The sequence below is a fragment of the Pristiophorus japonicus genome, chromosome 1 (genome assembly GCF_044704955.1).
Source record: "Pristiophorus japonicus isolate sPriJap1 chromosome 1, sPriJap1.hap1, whole genome shotgun sequence".
NCBI lineage: Eukaryota > Metazoa > Chordata > Chondrichthyes > Pristiophoridae > Pristiophorus > Pristiophorus japonicus.
In genome coordinates this window covers 389327237-389344830 of record NC_091977.1, presented here as the reverse complement: position 1 = coordinate 389344830, position 17594 = coordinate 389327237, and positions in this window count along the sequence as shown.

Sequence of the window (17594 nt, the reverse complement as noted above, 5' to 3'; positions counted from 1 at the left end):
CCATCCCGGGAATCAGTCTGGTGAACCTTCGCTGCACTCCCTCAATAGCAAGAATGTCCTTCCTCAGATTAAGAGACCAAAACTGTACACAATATTCCAGGTGTGGCCTCACCAAGGCCCTGTGCAACTGCAGTAAGACCTCCCTGCTCCTATACTCAAATCCTCTCGCTATGAAGGCCAACATGCCATTTGCCTTCTTCACCTCCTGCTGTACCTGCATGCCAACTTTCAATGACTGATGTACCATGACGCCCAGGTCTCATTGCACCTCCCCTTTTCCTATCTGTCACCATTCAGACACCGCATCTCCGACTTCCCTTTCCTCTCCAAAGTCCTTGAACATGTTGTCGCCTCCCAAATCCGTGCCCATCTTTCCCGGAACTCCATGTTTGAATCCCTCCAATCCGGTATCCATCCCTGTTGCAGCACTGAAACGGCTCTCATCAAAGTCACAAGTAATATCCTTTGTGACTGTGATAAAAGTAAACTATCCCTCCTCGTTCTTCTCGACCTGTCTGCAGCCTTTGACATGGTTGGCTGCACTCGCCTGGTTCCATTAATACCTATCAAATCGTAGCCAGAAAATCACCTGCAATGGCTTCTCTTCCCACTCTTGCATCGTTACCTCTGGGGTCCCCCAAGGATCTATCCTTGGCCCCCTCCTATTTCTCATCTATAAGCTGCCCTTTAGCGACATCATCCAAAAACTTAGCGTCAGTTTCCACATGTATGCTGATGACAGTTAGCCTAACATCTGTGGTTGGGAAAATGTTGGAGTCCATTATTAAAGAAGCAGTAGCAGGACATTTGGAAAAGCAAAATTCGGTCAGGCAGAGTCAGCATGGATTTACGAAGGGGAAGTCATGTTTGACAAATTTGCTGGAATTCTTTGAGGATGTAAAGAAAAGGGTGGATAAAGGGGAACCAGAGGATGTGGTGTATTTGGACTTCCAGAAGGCATTTGACAAGGTGCCACATAAAAGGTTATTGCACAAGATGAAAGTTCACGGGGTTGGGGGTAATATATTAGCATAGATATAGAATTGGTTAACTAACAGAGAACAGCTAGTTGGGATAAATGGTTCATTCTTTGGTTGGCAACCAGTAACTAGTGGGGTGCCACAGGGATCAGTGCTGGGACCCCAACTATTTACAATCTATATTAACGACTTGGAAGAAGGAACTGAGTGTAATGTAACCAAGTTTTCTGACGATACAAAGATGGGAGGAAAAGCAATATGTGAGGAGGACACAAAAAATCTGCAAACGGACATAGACAGGCTAAGTGAGTGGGCAAAAATTTGGCAGATTGAGTATAATGTCGGAAAGTATGAGGTCATGCACTTTGGCAGAAAAAAAATGAAAGAGCGAGTTATTATTTAAATGGAGAAAGATTGCAAAGTGCCGCAGTACAGCGGGACCTGGGAGTACTTGTGCATGAAACACAAAAGGATAGTATGCAGATTACAGCAAGTGATCAGGAAGTACAATGGTATCTTGGCCTTTATTGCAAAGGGGATGGAGTATAAAAGCAGGGAAGTCTTACTACAGCTATATAAGGTATTGGTGAGGCCACACCTGGAATACTGCGTGTAGTTTTGGTTTCCATATTTACAGAAGGATATACTTGCTTTGGAGGCAGTTCAGAGAAGGTTCACTCGGTTGATTCTGGGGATGAGGGTGTTGACTTATGAGGAAAGGTTGAGTAGGTTAAGCCTCTATTCATTGGAATTCAGAAGAATGAGAGGTGCTCTTATCGAAACGTAAAAGATTATGCGGGGGCTTGGCAAGGTGGATGCAGAGAGGATGTTTCCACTGATGGGGGAGACTAGAACTAGAGGGCACGATCTTAGAATATGGTGCTGCCCATTTAAAACAGAGATGAAGGGAAATTTCTTCTTTCAGAGGATTGTAAATCTGTGGAATTCACTGCCTCAGAGAGCTGTGGCAGCTGGGACATTGAATAAATTTAAGACAGAAATAGACAGTTTCTTAAATGATAAGGGGATAAGGGGTTATGGGGAGCGGGCGAGGAAGTGGATCTGAGTCCATGATCAGATCAGCCATGATCTTATTGAATGGCGGAGCAGGCTCGAGGGGCCCTATGGCCTACCCCTGTTCCTATTTCTTATGTTCTTATGTTCTTATGACACCCAACTCTACCTCACCACCACTCTTCTCGACCTCACCACCACTCTTCTCGACCTCACCATGGTCTCAAAATTGTCAAGACTGCTTGTCTGACATCCAGTATTGGATGAACGGAAATTTTCTCGAATTAATTATTGGGAAGAGCGAAGCCACTGGGGCCGAAATTGCCCCCATCTTTAAGGTCCTCTAAGGTAATGGGGCGGTAAGGCCTTTCCAACCAAGGGCAGGTGGATGGGCTAACCCATCAGAAATTGCTCCCGAGTTTCCGCCACGCCCTGTGTTCCCGCCCCGTTGGGCATGCACCAAACCCTTATCACCCGGCGGCAACCCCTTTCTGCCCCATGAGGGAAATTGCCCCCAACAGTTTTTCCAGGCGGGAAGCTGCCAGTGGCTGGGCGGCGCGTGCACCCTTAAAGCGGAGGGCGCTCCGCCACGGCCGCCATTTTATTTTAATTGTCAGACGACTCTGAAGTCGGCCCGACAATGGAGGCCACGTGTTCGGCCGGGCCGCCAACAGGCAACCCAATAACCTCCCTTGGATGCCGGACCTCTGGCCAGCGAAGCCCTCCCTGATGGCCCAGTGAACACCACGAAAGTGGCTGCAGAGCTCGCAGCGGCCCTCCCCTTTAACTGAAGGAGAGGGAGGTTGCTGCACATCAGCGCGAGAAGGCATGTCCATGTTGTGCTGATGTCATCAGCATCGTGCTGATGTGCTCAGCATGGCGTTGATGACACTGCCCGACTTCTGCCCGCTCCGAATGAACTTCCACCCCGCAGCCACCTGAAGCACCGCCCAAACAATTTAAAGAACTGTAAGAGGCCAAAATCCCTCTACTCTCCACCCCAAGGAGAATAATCATTATTTTGAATTATCTGCCCCATTTGGGGCGGAGGACAATTTCACCCCCGTCTTTGATCTCCGCCACAAACTCTATTCCCTAGTCAATGACTCCATCCCTCTCCCTATCATCTGTTTGAGGCTGAATCAGACTGTTCGCAACTTAGGTGTCATATTTGGCCCTGAAGTGAACTTCTGGCCACTTATCCGCGGTATAACTCAGACCGCCTATTTTCACCTCTATTACATTGCCTGTCTCTGCCCCTGCCTCAGCTTATTTGCTGATAAAGTCCTCATCCATGCCTTTGCTATTTCTAGACTTGGCTATTCCAACAGACTCCAGGCTGGCCTCCCACATTCTACCCTACGTAAACTTAAGGTCATCCAAAACCTAGCTGCCCGTGTCCTAACTCGCACCAAGTCAGTTCACCCATACCTCCTGTGCTCGCTGACTTCCATTGGCTTGTAAGATTCGGCAAAAACTTTAAAAGTTTTGGACATTGCTTGGACACATTTTCTGTTACTGCAGAGAGCAGACAGCACTGACTTGGGGCAGGTCCAAACATACCCATCAGGAATACACATCAGGTGGACAAGGAATCAATGGCAGGGGTGGTTGATGGACAGGCCTTTTGTCTTGCAATCAGTAAGACATTAAGTAAAGTGGCAAGGGATTCAGGCCATTGAAAGACAAAGGAAAGCTATTCGACCACAGACTCATCGGAGCCACACATCGAGGTACAGCTCAGTTGACAAAGGAACAGACGAAAGACTTGATTTTGCTTTTGACTTGCACAGCCTCAGGGGAAGGACAGTTGGACTTTTGGCATGAGAAGAAGCATTTTTGCAAGTATGAGAGGCAGTTTTGGCTGCCATCTCTCTCTCTCTCCCTTCTTCTATGTCTGCTTGCTTTGATCAACGCACACAGACTGAGCACTCTGTCTGGGATGGAGAGAAGAAACACCAGAGAGCCTTGCTACTTTGACTGGGAAGCTGACTTTGAGACTGGACTTGAAGACCCAGAAGATATGTCTCATCGGGAGAAGCAGCGAGTAAGCCAAAAGGGTAATTGGTGAGCATTTATCCCAGCCCATACATCTTTAAAACCACTGCATAGAGTGAAAGGGTGTTGTGTGTCCCAACCATGCCTTAGGGGTTTTAGTGGGGAGGTTTTTGCAAGGATCATAAGCGTACACACATTCTGTTGGACAGATCCGGTGGTAATTTTGAATCCGAGCAGGGGTGTTTTAGACGTGGGTACTTCGTGTTAGGAGCCTGTTTAGACGGGCCAGACTGTGTGTTGTACTGTGCTTGTTTGTATTACACTGCGAGGGTGTGTTTTTACTGGGTGCAGATGTATGCTTTAACTTGAATAAAAGCATTGTGATGGTTGAGACCGAAAAGATCTGTCTATGGACTGTATATTACTGTTCACGACTATAATTCCGGTGTCTAGAACTATTGTAAGAGGGGTGATTCAAAACCACCAGGGGCAAAACCACTTACAGGCTCCCTGTTACGCAATGACTCGATTTCAAAATTCTTATCCTTGTTTACAAATCCCTCCATGGCCTCGCCAATCCCTATCTCTGTAATCTCCTTCAGCCTCACAATCCCCTGCGATATCTGCACTCCTCAAATTCTGTGCTCTTGAATATCCCTGATTATAATCGCTCAAACATCAGCTGCCTAGGTCCTTAGCTCTGGAACTCCCTCCCAAAACCTTTTCATCTCTTTACCTCTCTTTCCTCCTCAAAGACGCTCCGTAAAACATACCTCTTTGACCAAGCTTTTGGTTATCTGCCGTAATTTCTTCTTATGTGGATCAGTGTCAAATTGTTGTTTTGTAACACTCCTGTAAAGCACCTTGAGATGTTTTATTATGTTAAAGGTGCTATATAAATACAAGTTGTTGTTATTGTGTAGGAAATATTAGGACCTGAAAACCAGTAGCTTCCAGTCAAAACTTGCTGGAAGCAAAATACTGTGAATACTGGAAATCTGAAATAAAAACAGAAAATGCTGGAAATACTCAGCAGGTCAGGCAGCATCCGTGGAGAGCGAAACAGAGATTTTGCCTGACCTGCTGAATATTTCCAGCATTTACGGTTTCTTTTTCAAAATTTGCCTGACTCAGATTTATCTATCCGGTATATGAAGTCAATAGTAAATATAGTTATTCAACAGTTATTTCTAGGTGAACAGCATTCTTAACATATCATCATCATCATAGGCAGTCCCTCGGAATCGAGGAATACTTGCTTCCACTCTTAAAATGAGTCCTTATGTGACTGAACAGTCCAATATGAGAGCCATAGTCCCTGTCACAGGTGGAACAGATAGTCATTGAGCTTAAGGGAGGGTAGGACAGATTTTCCGCACGCTCTTTCCGCTGCCTGCGCTTGATTTCTGCAGGCTCTTGGCGATGAGACTCGAGATGATCAGCGCCCTCCCGGATGCAGTTCCTCCACTTAGGGCGGCCTTTGGCCAGGGACTCCCAGGTGTCAGTGGGGTGTTGCACTTTATCAGGGAGGTTTTGAGGGTCCTTGTAGCGTTTCCTCTGCCCACCTTTGGCTCGTTTGCTGTGAAGGAGTTCCGAGTAGAGCACTTGCTTTGGGAGTCTCGTGTCTGGCATGCGAACAAAGTGGCCTGCCCAGCGGAGCTGATCAAGTGTGGCCAGTGCTTCAATGCTGGGGATGTTGGCCTGGTCGAGGCTAATGTTGGTGCATCTGTCCTCCCAGGGGATTTGCAGGATCTTGCGGAGACATCATTGGTGGTATTTCTCCAGCGACTTGAGATGTCTGCTGTACATGGTCCATGTCTCTGAGCCATACAGGAGGGCGGGTATTATTACAGCTCTGTAGACCATGAGCTTGGTAGCAGATTTGAGGGCCTGGTCTTCTAACACTCTTTTCCTTAGGCAGTCAAAGGCTGCACTGGTGCATTGGAGGCGGTGTTGAATCTCATAGTCTTCTTCCTTTGGCTGAGGAGCTCCTCCCGGAGTCACAGTGTGGATTCCGTCCTGTACGGGGCACAACGGACATGATTTTTACAATGCGACAGCTGCAGGAAAAATGCAGGGAACAGCACCAGTCCTTATACATTGCCTTCTTCGATCTTACAAAGGCCTTTGACACTGTCAACCACGAGGGTCTATTCTTAACTTGAGTACTGTACTATTTGGCTAGTGAAATATTGGCACATTGTTCAGTTTTAATCATCTGAATTTGAGTCACTTGCAATGCAAACCATTACGTTTACATTCAAATAATTAGCTTTGTTACTGTTACTTCAGTCAGTCACTTTGAATTTGACTTCAATCATTGATACTAGTGGAAAATTAAATTGGCTACTATCAAATGATTTCTGGCTGCAGAAATAAGTCAAATTTGAACCTGTTTGAAATACAATTGCATGCCTTCAATCTTTTGTTTTGTAAATAGCTATAGAAAAAAGTAATCTGGAACAAGTGTTGCTGCAAAGGAATCTTGGCCTTTGCTCTGCTATCCAGACAATGATTCTGATAGATGAGTATTAGCTGAGAGTTTATTTAAAACAGCAAACAGTAAACTTACAAATTAGGACCCCACAGCATATCCAGTCCCATGGCATTTTACAACATTCAGAATGTTCTCTTTGAAAAGCTGACTTAATGCACCATTAGCCCTTTTACAGCTGGGTATGTTTATTGCAGGTTGTATCAACTTCAAGAGTTAAAAGTACTAAAGTTTTGAGTAAGAATTTTAAAGATGACACAGCTGTGTTTAAACAATATTATAGTGCTGGTTATGGTTATTTTCATGCTAAGTTGTTAACATTAAACATGTCAGTCTGTCAGTTTGCATTTACCAGTTTATATTGACTGGCTCTAGCTTCCGATGTTGTGGTTGATGTGGACTCCCCTTGTTAACCAGCATCATTGTGGCAAACAGTTTCCCTATAGTTAGTGTTTGAAAATTAGACGGTCCTAGACCAGCCCTTCTAATGGCCATTCTGTCATCAATCACCCTTCTTACTTGATACGTGAATCTTTATTGAGGGGAAAAGGGGAAATGAATGGCAAATATACTCAAAAATGTAATTTTTCTACTATTACTTGTACAAGTATACAAGTTCAGATCAAATATACTCTTAAATATATAACATTAACATTTTGGAGAATGATTAAAGAGTTTTATCCGCTTGCTATTCTTTTTTCCGTTGTCAGACTATTAGTCGAAAAATCAAGAGGGACAATTTCTGTGAAGCTTGTCCTGCTCATTCACAATAACTTCAGTGGGAGAGACAAGGAAAGTCCAGAAAAACATAACTAGCATTTATGCCATTTTCTCTGGGTTTCCACAGCTCTTCCGCCTTGCGGGAATTAAGGGCCGAAATTGCCCACCGCTGGAAATGGGGCACACCTACCCTGTTTCTCGTGTTTTTACCGGCGCGGTGGATGCGGTGGTCTCTTGAGTGAAATTCCGCTATTTGGCTTTTTTTTTCAGCGGACCGGAGGTCGGTCATAATGGGGGCGGAAGTGCGGCAGTGAGCACACTAGAAGGGGCGGAAGTTAGGGGGGGGTGGGCGGAGTGGTTGCCGCTGTCAGTCATCAGCATAGCGCTCATGATATCATCACAGCGCCAAGTCACAATGGCTCTCTCCTTCATTTAAAAGAGAGAGCCTGCGCGATTGTTTAAGTTTGGTTCCCAGGGAGGGTTTCAGTTGGGCCAGCGGCCTGGCATCCAAGAGGGGGTGCCAGGCTGCCTGTTGGCGGATGGACAAACCCAGGGGCATAATTGTCGGCCCGACCTGGCAGTCAGCCGACAAAAAATAACGTGGTGACAGCGGCAGTAGGCCCTCCGCTTTAATGGGAGCCGCACTGCCATTTTGCAAGGTCTACAGCCTCACTGCACCTGCAGAAAAAAGCAGTTATTGGTACCGCGTGGCGGCAGCAAGATTTTTTCTGCGGGATTTCGCCTTCGCGGGGGGAACATTGGCGGTGCTGTTTCTTATGATGCACTTAGGACAGATCGGCAGCAGCGGAGAAGTGTGGGAGGAACAGGTCACCGCCAGGATACCGCAGGAGCGGAATTTAAAAAAATCGGCGGCCATTGCACTCCACAGCGTGGCCGCTGATTTCCGGTGGTAACATGCCTTAGGGGGAGGGGCAATTTCGGCCCCTAAGAATCAACTGTGTAGTGCAGGTGCAGGATTGGAGTGATGTGCAGGCGAAACCAGGTAGGTATGGCAAGTCCTGAAGAACATTAACAAATCATGCAGGCTCAGCTTGCTGTCACGCAAGATCAAACTGTGAGCCATCGTGAGCAATTTCCCGAGGTTCAATTTTGGGAAGGGGTCCCCGCCAGTCGGTAAGGGGTCGGCGCATGCACGCCGTGGTGGGAAACATCTGGATACCGCTCCAAAACTGAGGAAAGGCAATTTTCAAAATGGCGGCCCCTCCGCGGAAACTTGCTGGCCATTCCGCACCAACTTGCGGCTGTCGCTTTCAGGCAGCCAGAGGCCTTAAAGAAACGGGCAATTTCAGCCCCCGAGGATTTTCAATGAGAGGCGAGAGTGGTTGAATAAGTTGAGATGCTCAAAGGAGCAGAAGGTGCCAGAGGAGTCGGGGGACTGATGAAGGTGTGATTTGGTGATACGAGTCATAGTGCAACTATTGCAGTTTGGGCGCGGCATGTACCCATCATATCACTAGGTGGTTTGTATAGAGAATTTGTTGCTGTTGAAAGTCCAATTTTTTTAAAACTCTCTTCAAAATGATTTTTACAGGTGAGCGAATGTTTTTATATATGAGTCAAGCTTCTAATCATGGCAAGGCATTGCATAACTGTACTCTTCTAATGTAATATTGGAATTAATCATTTATAAATTATTTTTAGAATGTTCGTTTTGAGGTGGCTTTCATTTCAGCATTGTGCCCAAGACGACGCTGTGATGTTCTGTGACAGAAGGATAGTAAAGGGGCGGCAGGGGGAAGTGTTGAACAGCGGGAAGCTGGGGTCTTATTCAGGGGAAGTTGGGTCTGATGAGGTGCTCACTGATAGCCCATCCAGAACAGGGATTTGCAGGCTGCCTCCTTCCTTCCTTCCTCCTCCTCCTGAGGTGATCGCAGAACCCAGGGTGGCAAGGGTGAGCCCTCATGACTGTGCCTGGTAATGGCACATCAGTCTTCTTCATCTGAAACCCCCAACCTATCTTGAGCAATACTAGATTTGCTAGTGTATAATATTTCTAAACAAATCACTAAAAGCTAGTGCACAGGTATAAAATGTCATCCAAAAGGCGAATGGAATCATAGAATCATAGAATAGCCCATCAAGTCTGCGCCAGCTCTTTCGAAGAGCAATCCCGTTAGTCCCACATCCCGCTCTTTCCTCATATCCCTGCAATTTTTTCTGCTTCAAGTATTTATCCAATTCCCTTTTGAAGGGTACTATTGAATCTGAATCCACCACCCTATCAGGCAGTGCATTTCAAATCCCAACCACTCGTTGCATAAAAAAGGTTTCCCTCATATCAGCTCAGGTGGTTTTGCCAATCACCATACATCTCTGCCCTCTCGTTATTGACCCTTCAGCCATTGGAAACAGTTTATCTTCATCTACATATTTAAACACCTCGAGTAAATCTTCTCTTAGCCTTCTCGACAAAGAAACAAAGAAATATAGAAAATCGGTGCAGGAGTAGGCCATTCGGCCCTTCGAGCCTGCACCAGCATTCAATAAGATCATGGCTGATCATTCCCTCAGTACCCCTTTCCTGCTTTCTCTCCGTACCCCTTGATCCCCTTAGCCGTAAGGGCCATATCGAACTCCCTCTTGAATATATCCAATGAACTGGCATCAACAACTCTCTGCGGCAGGAAATTCCACAGGTTAACAACTCTGTGAGTGAAGAAGTTTCTCCTCATCTCAGTCCTAAATGGCCTGCCCCTTATCCTAAGACTATGTCCCCTGGTTCTGGACTTCCCCAACCTCGGGAACATTCTTCCCGCATCTAACCTGTCCAGTCCCGTCAGAATCTTATATGTTTCAATGCGATCCCCTCTCATCCTTCTAAACTCTAGTGAAAAAAGGCCCAGTTGATCCAGTCTCTCCTCATATGACAATCCAGCCATCCCTGGAATCATTCTGGTGAACCTTCGCTGCACTCCCTCAATAGCAAGAATATCCTTCCTCAGATTAAGAGATCAAAACTGAACACAATATTCCAGGAGAGGCCTCACTAAGGCCCTGTACAACTGCAGTAAGGCCTCCCTGCACCTATACTCAAGTCCCCTAGCTATGAAGGCCAACATACCATTTGCCTTCTTCACCGCATGCTGTACTTGCATGCCCACTTTCAGTGACTGATGAACCATGATACCCAGGTCTCGTTACACCTCCCCTGTTCCGAATCGGCCGCCATTCAGATAATATTCTGCCTTCGTGTTTTTGCCCCCAAAATGTATAACCTCACATTTATCCACATTATACTGCATCTGCCATGCATTTGCCCACTCACCTAACCTGTCCACGTCACCCTGCAGCCTATTAGCGTCCTCCTCACAGCTGACACTGCCACCCAGATTAGTATCATCCGCAAACTTGGAGACATTACACTCAATTCCTTCATCCAAATCGTTAATGCATATTGTAAAGAGCTGGGATCCCAGCACTGAGCCCTGCGGCACTCCACTAGTCACTGCCTCCCATTCCGAAAAGGACCCGTTTATCTCGACTCTCTGCTTCCTGTCTGCCAACAAGTTCTCTATCCACGTCAGTACATTACCTCCAATACCATGCGCTTTGATTTTGCACAACAATCTCTTGTGCGGGACCTTGTCAAAAGCCTTTTGAAAGTCAAATACACCACATCCACTGGTTCTCCCTTGTCCACTCTGCTAGTTACATCCTCAAAAGGATCCTGGCTGCTCCAGGTCCTGATCTGGCAGGCCGTAACGAGTGACTTCAAAAAATTCCAGAAGATTCGTCAAGTATGATTTCCCTTTCATAAATCCATGCTGACTTGGTCCAATCCTGTCACTGCTTTCCAAATGCGCTGCTATTTCATTCTTAGTGATTGATTCCAACATTTTCCCCACTACTGATGTCAGGCTAACCGGTCTATAATTGGCTAGGATAGATTGGCGAATGATACTTAAGGGGTTGACTGTGGATGGGCAATGGCAGACATTTAGAGACCGCATGGATGAACTACAACAATTGTACATCCCTGTCTGGCGTAAAAATAAAAAAGGGAAGGTGGCTCAACCGTGGCTATCAAGGGAAATTAAGGATAATATTAAAGCCAAGGAAGTGGCATACAAATTGGCCAGAAATAGCAGCAAACCAGGGGACTGGGAGAAATTTAGAACTCAGCAGAGGAGGACAAAGCTTTTGATTAGGGCAGGGAAAATAGAGTAGGAGAGGAAGCTTGCAGGGAACATTAAAATGGACTGCAAAAGCTTCGAAAGATATGTAAAGAGAAAAAGGTTAGTAAAGACAAATGTAGGTCCCCTGCAGTCAGAATCAGGGGAAGTCATAACTGGGAACAAAAAAATGGCAGACCAATTGAACAAGTACTTTGGCTCGGTATTCACTAAGGAGAACACAAACAACCTTCCGGATATAAAAGGGGTCAGAGGGTCTAGTAAGAAGGAGGAACTGAGGGAAATCCTTATTAGTCTGGAAATTGTGTTGGGGAAATTGATGGGATTGAAGGCCGATAAATCCCCAGGACCCGATGGTCTGCATCCCAGAGTACTTAAGGAGGTAGCCTTGGAAATAGCAGATGCATTGACAGTCATTTTCTAACATTCCATAGACTCTGGATCAGTTCCAATGGAGTGGAGGGTAGCCAATGTAACCCCACTTTTTAAAAAAGGAGGGAAGAGAGAAAACAGGGAATTATAGACCGGTCAGCCTGACATCGGTAGTGGGTAAAATGACGGAATCAATTATTAAGGATGTCATCGCAGCGCATTTGGAAAGAGGTGACATAATAGGTCCAAGTCAGCATGGATTTGTGAAAGGGAAATCATGCTTAACAAATCTTCTGTAATTTTTTGAGGATGTTTCCAGTAGAGTGGACAAGGGAGAACCAGTTGATGTGGTATATTTGGACTTTCAGAAGGCTTTCGACAAGGTCCCACACAAAAGATTAATGTGCAAAGTTAAAGCACATGGGATTGGGGGTAGTGTGCTGACATGGATTGAGAACTGGTTGTCAGACAGGAAGCAAAGAGTAGGAGTAAATGGGTACTTTTCAGAATGGCAGGCAGTGACTAGTGGGGTACCGCAAGATTCTGTGCTGGGGCCCCAGCTGTTTACACTGTACATTAATGATTTAGACGAGGGGATTAAATGTAGTATCTCCAAATTTGCGATGACACTAAGTTGGGTGGCAGTGTGAGCTGCGAGGAGGATGCTATGAGGCTGCAGAGTGACTTAGATAGGTTAGGTGAATGGGCAAATGCACGGCAGATGAAGTATAATGTGGATAAATGTGAGGTTATCCACTTTGGTTGTAAAAACAGAGAGACAGACTATTATCTGAATGGTGACAGATTAGGAAAAGGGGAGGTGCAACGAGACCTGGGTGTCATGGTACATCAGTCATTGAAGGTTGGCATGCAGGTACAGCAGGCGGTTAAGAAGGCAAATGGCATGTTGGCCTTCTTAGTGAGGGGATTTGAGTACAGGGGCAGGGAGGTGTTACTACAGTTGTACAGGGCCTTGGTGAGGCCACACCTGGAGTATTGTGTACAGTTTTGGTCTCCTAACTTGAGGAAGGACATTCTTGCTATTGAGGGAGTGCAGTGAAGGTTCATCAGACTGATTCCCGGGATGGCAGGACTGACATATCAAGAAAGACTGGATCAACTGGGCTTGTATTCACTGGAGTTCAGAAGAATGAGAGGGGATCTCAAAGAAACGTTTAAAATCCTGATGGGTTTGGACAGGTTAGATGCAGGAAGAATGTTCCCAATGTTGGAGAAGTCCAGAACCAGGGCTCACAGTCTAAGGATAAGGGGTAAGCCATTTAAGACCGAGATGAGGAGAAACTTCTTCACCCAGAGAGTGGTGAACCTGTGGAATTCTCTATCACAGAAAGTTGTTGAGGCCAATTCACTAAATATATTCAAAAAGGAGTCAGATGCAGTCCTTACTACTAGGGGGATCAAGGGGTATGGCGAGAAAGCAGGAATGGGGTATGAAGTTGCATGTTCAGCCATGAACTAATTGAATGGCGGTGTAGGCTCGAAGGGCCGAATGGCCTACTCCTGCACCTATTTTCATTAAAGGGACCATGTGCAACATTATTTTGACATTTGTGCTGTCAGTGTTCTACAGCATTGAGGTGCTGCAAACACTGACAAGCACTGCACAAAGGTGCAGGGCTGCACCCAGGCTCTCCATGACTGCCTCCATGTACTTATGGAGGAAGTCACAGCACGCAGGAAGGTTCTCTTCCCTTCCAATGGGTGGACGACATTTCCCCAGGAGATCAATGCAGCCTGGTTGCACATTACACAGGAGGGCACAAGCAGGGATGTCATCAAGAGGACCAGGCTGCAGTGGTGCAAACCTTTCAATGATCTCAGTAGATCACGAACTGTTATGACAAAGCCACACTCAATGTCATCCTGCTGTGCCCCATCACTCTGACTACTCCTGCACATCCTTACTTACACCAATTTACCTTGCACCTCCACCCATCCCTCTCCATCTACGTTATCACTTCCCCATCTCACTAGCCACCCCTCACACTCACCCTCATCCTCGTCCAATCATACCAGCTAACAACATACAGTTTCCGTTAATGTGTGGTCAAACATCTTTATTTTTAATAACACTTTGCATTCTTTGCGTTTTTGGACAGATTTGTGTGCACCTTTGGGAGTGGCTTAGTGAGTTGCAGTGAATGCTGAGACATAACAGTACCCCTCGCAATGATGATGAGTGTGATAGGAATGGCCTGGGCATTTTTGGGATGCTTTATGGTGTTGGTATCCGCATATCCGCAGCATAACTAAGACCACCTATTTCTACCTCCATACCATCGACCGTCTCCGCCCTTGTCTCAACTCATCCACTGCTGAAGCCCTCATCCATGCCTTTCTTTCCTCTAGACTTGACTATTCCAATGCACTCCTGGCTGGCCTCCCACATTCTACCCTACGTAAACTAGAGATGAGCTAAAACTAGGCTGCCCGTGTCTTAACTGGCACCAAGTCCAGCTCACCTTTCACCCCTGTGCTCGCTGACCTACATTGGCTTCCAGTTAAGCAATGCCTCCGTTTCAAAATTATCATCCTTATTTTCAAATCCCTCCATAGCCTCGCCTCGCACTATCTCGGTAATCTCCTCCAGCCCCAAAACTCCCCCGAGTAGTCTGTGCTCCTCTAATTCTACCCTCTTGAGAATCCCTGATTATAATCACTCAATCATTGGTGGCCGTGCCTTCTGTTGCCTAGACCCCAAGCTCTGGAACTCCCTGCCTAAACATCTCTGCCTCTCTACCTCTCTTTCCTTCTTCAAGATGCCCCTTAAAACACATCTCTTTGATCAAACTTTTGGTCACCTACGCTAATTTCTACTTATGAGGTTTGATGTCAAATTTTAATCTCATAATACTCCTGTGAAGCACCGTGGGATGTTTCACTGCGTTAAAGGCGCTATATAAATACAAGTTGTTGTTGTTGTTGCTGGTGTGGGGTGGTGCCAATCTGGCGCATCATGTGGCAGCTAGAGTGTACAGCATCAAGTGAAGTAAATCTGGTCATGGTGAGGCTATCCCTGGCCTCCCGGGCAGCAATGTGATTGGGCCCTGTGCAGCATCAGTTGATTGCGGAGAAGGTTGGTATTGTTGTTGGTGCTGCTGGTGTTGGGGCTGATCATGGTGGGATTCTGAAGACCAAAGCGAGATAGTTTCAAGGGTACCGTTGATAATGTAATAGATGGCAGTGGAACTTGATATGACAGAAGTGATCTGTCAATGGCGAGACCAGTTGTTCCACTGAGGTGACACTGGATAGAGAGTTTGCTCCAAACACTTGCAACCTGCATAAAGCACAATCTGCCTTCCAAATGCATTAAGGAACAGCTTTTGATCTTGGAAAGTGAACAGCTGTGAGATGGGAGCTTTTATAGCACATTTGCTGCTAAGTAAAGAAATGAATTCATGGTCACACAACACCCGAGGTCTGTAATGTATGCATCTGTGAGTATGCTCACAGGTTTGTAGAGCTGTTGCATGGAGATGGAGCGCGCAGTACGTGCTTGTGGCCTTCCGTGAGAGGTGGGCACCAGAGGGACTGGAGTGTATCATTTAAACAGGGAACAACATTTTAATTTAATTTGATTTGTCTAGGTTCCCTTTAATGTTTATTAGTTAATTTGTGGTTTCTTGTGCCCTTACAAAAGGGGGCACTTGAATTAACGTTCTATCAAAATAGTTGTAGAGCTGTTGCACTGTGAGTGCCTTAGCCAGTCTTGTGATGTTCACAAGACTCAATAAAATCCCTGTCATTTGGGTTTAGGTCATCTACGATGAGGCATGCAGCTTTTGAGCCTAGTGGATGAACTGGTAATGTGTAGTGTGATTGTTAAACCTTTGTTAATAAACCAACTAGTTCTTAATAGCAATGTGTTGCTATGAATTCTTAAACAAAGCACCCATGAAGCAGATACATTACAACTTCCTTACCTGACGTGATCTCTGAGCAGCGTAGTCTCCGTGGACAATCTGGTAAAATGGTACGGTGAGCTCAAAGTACTGTTTAAAGGACTGTTAACAAGGTCATAATGACTTAAATTGCCTCCCCCGCAGCTGTGTGCCGGGTCTGTTCAGCACTGACAGACGCGACATCTGGGAAAGTAGTCAGGCAGTGGGATGATAGCGGGATCTGGCCCGCTGTCAAAATGTTTTTTCCCATTCGATCCGCCAGCAAATGCACCTGCTGACTGCCCCCAAAATTCCTCCCTATGCCTATATTTATAAAGCCCAGAATCATACATGCATCATTATACAGCTTTGTCAACCTGTCCTGCCACTATCAAATACACCAAGGTTTCTATCTTTTTGCATCCCCTTTAAAATTGCACCATTTAGCAAGTATTGTCTCTCCTTACACTTCCTACCAAAATATATATCCTCACACTTTTCTGCATGGAATTTCATCTGCCATGTGTCCGTCCATTCTACCAGCCTGTCTGTGTCCACTTGAAGTCTATTACTATCTTCCTCACTGTCCACAACACTTCCAAGTTTTGTGTCATCTGAAAAAATTGACATTTTGCCCTGTATCCTCAAGTCCAAGTCATTAATGTAAATCAAAAACAGAAGTGGTCCTAGTACTGAACATTGGGGAACGCCACTGTATACCTGAGGACTGGGAAAAATTTAGAATTCAGCAGAGGAGGACTAAGGGTTTAATTAGGAGGGGGAAAATAGAGCATGAGAGTAAGCTTTCAGGGAACATAAAAACTGACTGCAAAAGCTTCTACAGATACGTGAAGAGAAAAAGATTAGTGAAGACAAATGTAGGTCCCTTACAGTCAGAATCAGGTGAATTTATAATGGGGAACAAAGAAATGGCAGACCAATTGAACAAATACTTTGGTTCTGTCTTCACTAAGGAAGACACAAATAACGTTCCGGAAATACTTGGGGACCAAGGGTCTAGCGAGAAGGTGGAACTAAAGGAAATCCTTATTAGTCAGTAAATTGTGTTAGGAAAATTGATGGGAATGAAGGCCGATAAATCCCCAGGGCCTGATAGTCTGCATCATGGAGTACTTAAGGAAGTGGCCTTAGAAATAGTGGATGCATTGGTGGTCATTTTCTAACATTCTATAGACTCTGGATTAAGTTCCTATGGACTGGAGGGTAGCTAATGTAACCCCACTTTTTAAAAAAGGAGGGAGAGAGTAAACAGGGAATTATAGACCTGTCAGCCTGACATCGGTGGTGGGGCAAATGTTGGAATCAATTATTAAAGATGAAATAGCAGCGCATTTGGAAAGCAGTGACAGGATCGGTCCAAGTCAGCATGGATTTATGAAAGGTAAATCATGCTTGACAAATCGTCTCGAATTTTTTGAGGATGTAACTAGTAGAGTGGACAAGGGGGAGCCAGTGGATGTGGTGTATTTAGACTTTCAAAAGGCTTTTGACAAGGTCCCACACAAGAGATTAGTGTGCAAAATTAAATCACATGGTATTGGGGGTAATGTACTGATGTGGATAGAGAACTGGTTGGCAGACAGGAAGCAAAGAGTAGGAATAAACAGGTCCTTTTCAGAATGGCAGGCAGTGACTAGTGGGGTACCGCAAGGTTCAGTGCTGGGAACCCAGCTATTTACAATATACATTCATGATTTAGATGAAGGAATTGAATGTAATATCTCCAAGTTTGCAGATGACACTAAGCTGGGTGGCAGTGTGAGCTGTGAGGAGGGTGTTAAGAGGCTTCTGGGTGACTTGGACAGGTTAGGTGAGTGGGCAAAGACATGGCAGATGCGGTATAATGTAGATAAATGTGAGGTTATCCACTTTGGTTGCAAAAACAGGAAGGCAGATTATTATCTGAATGGTGACACATTTGTAAAAGGGGAGGTGC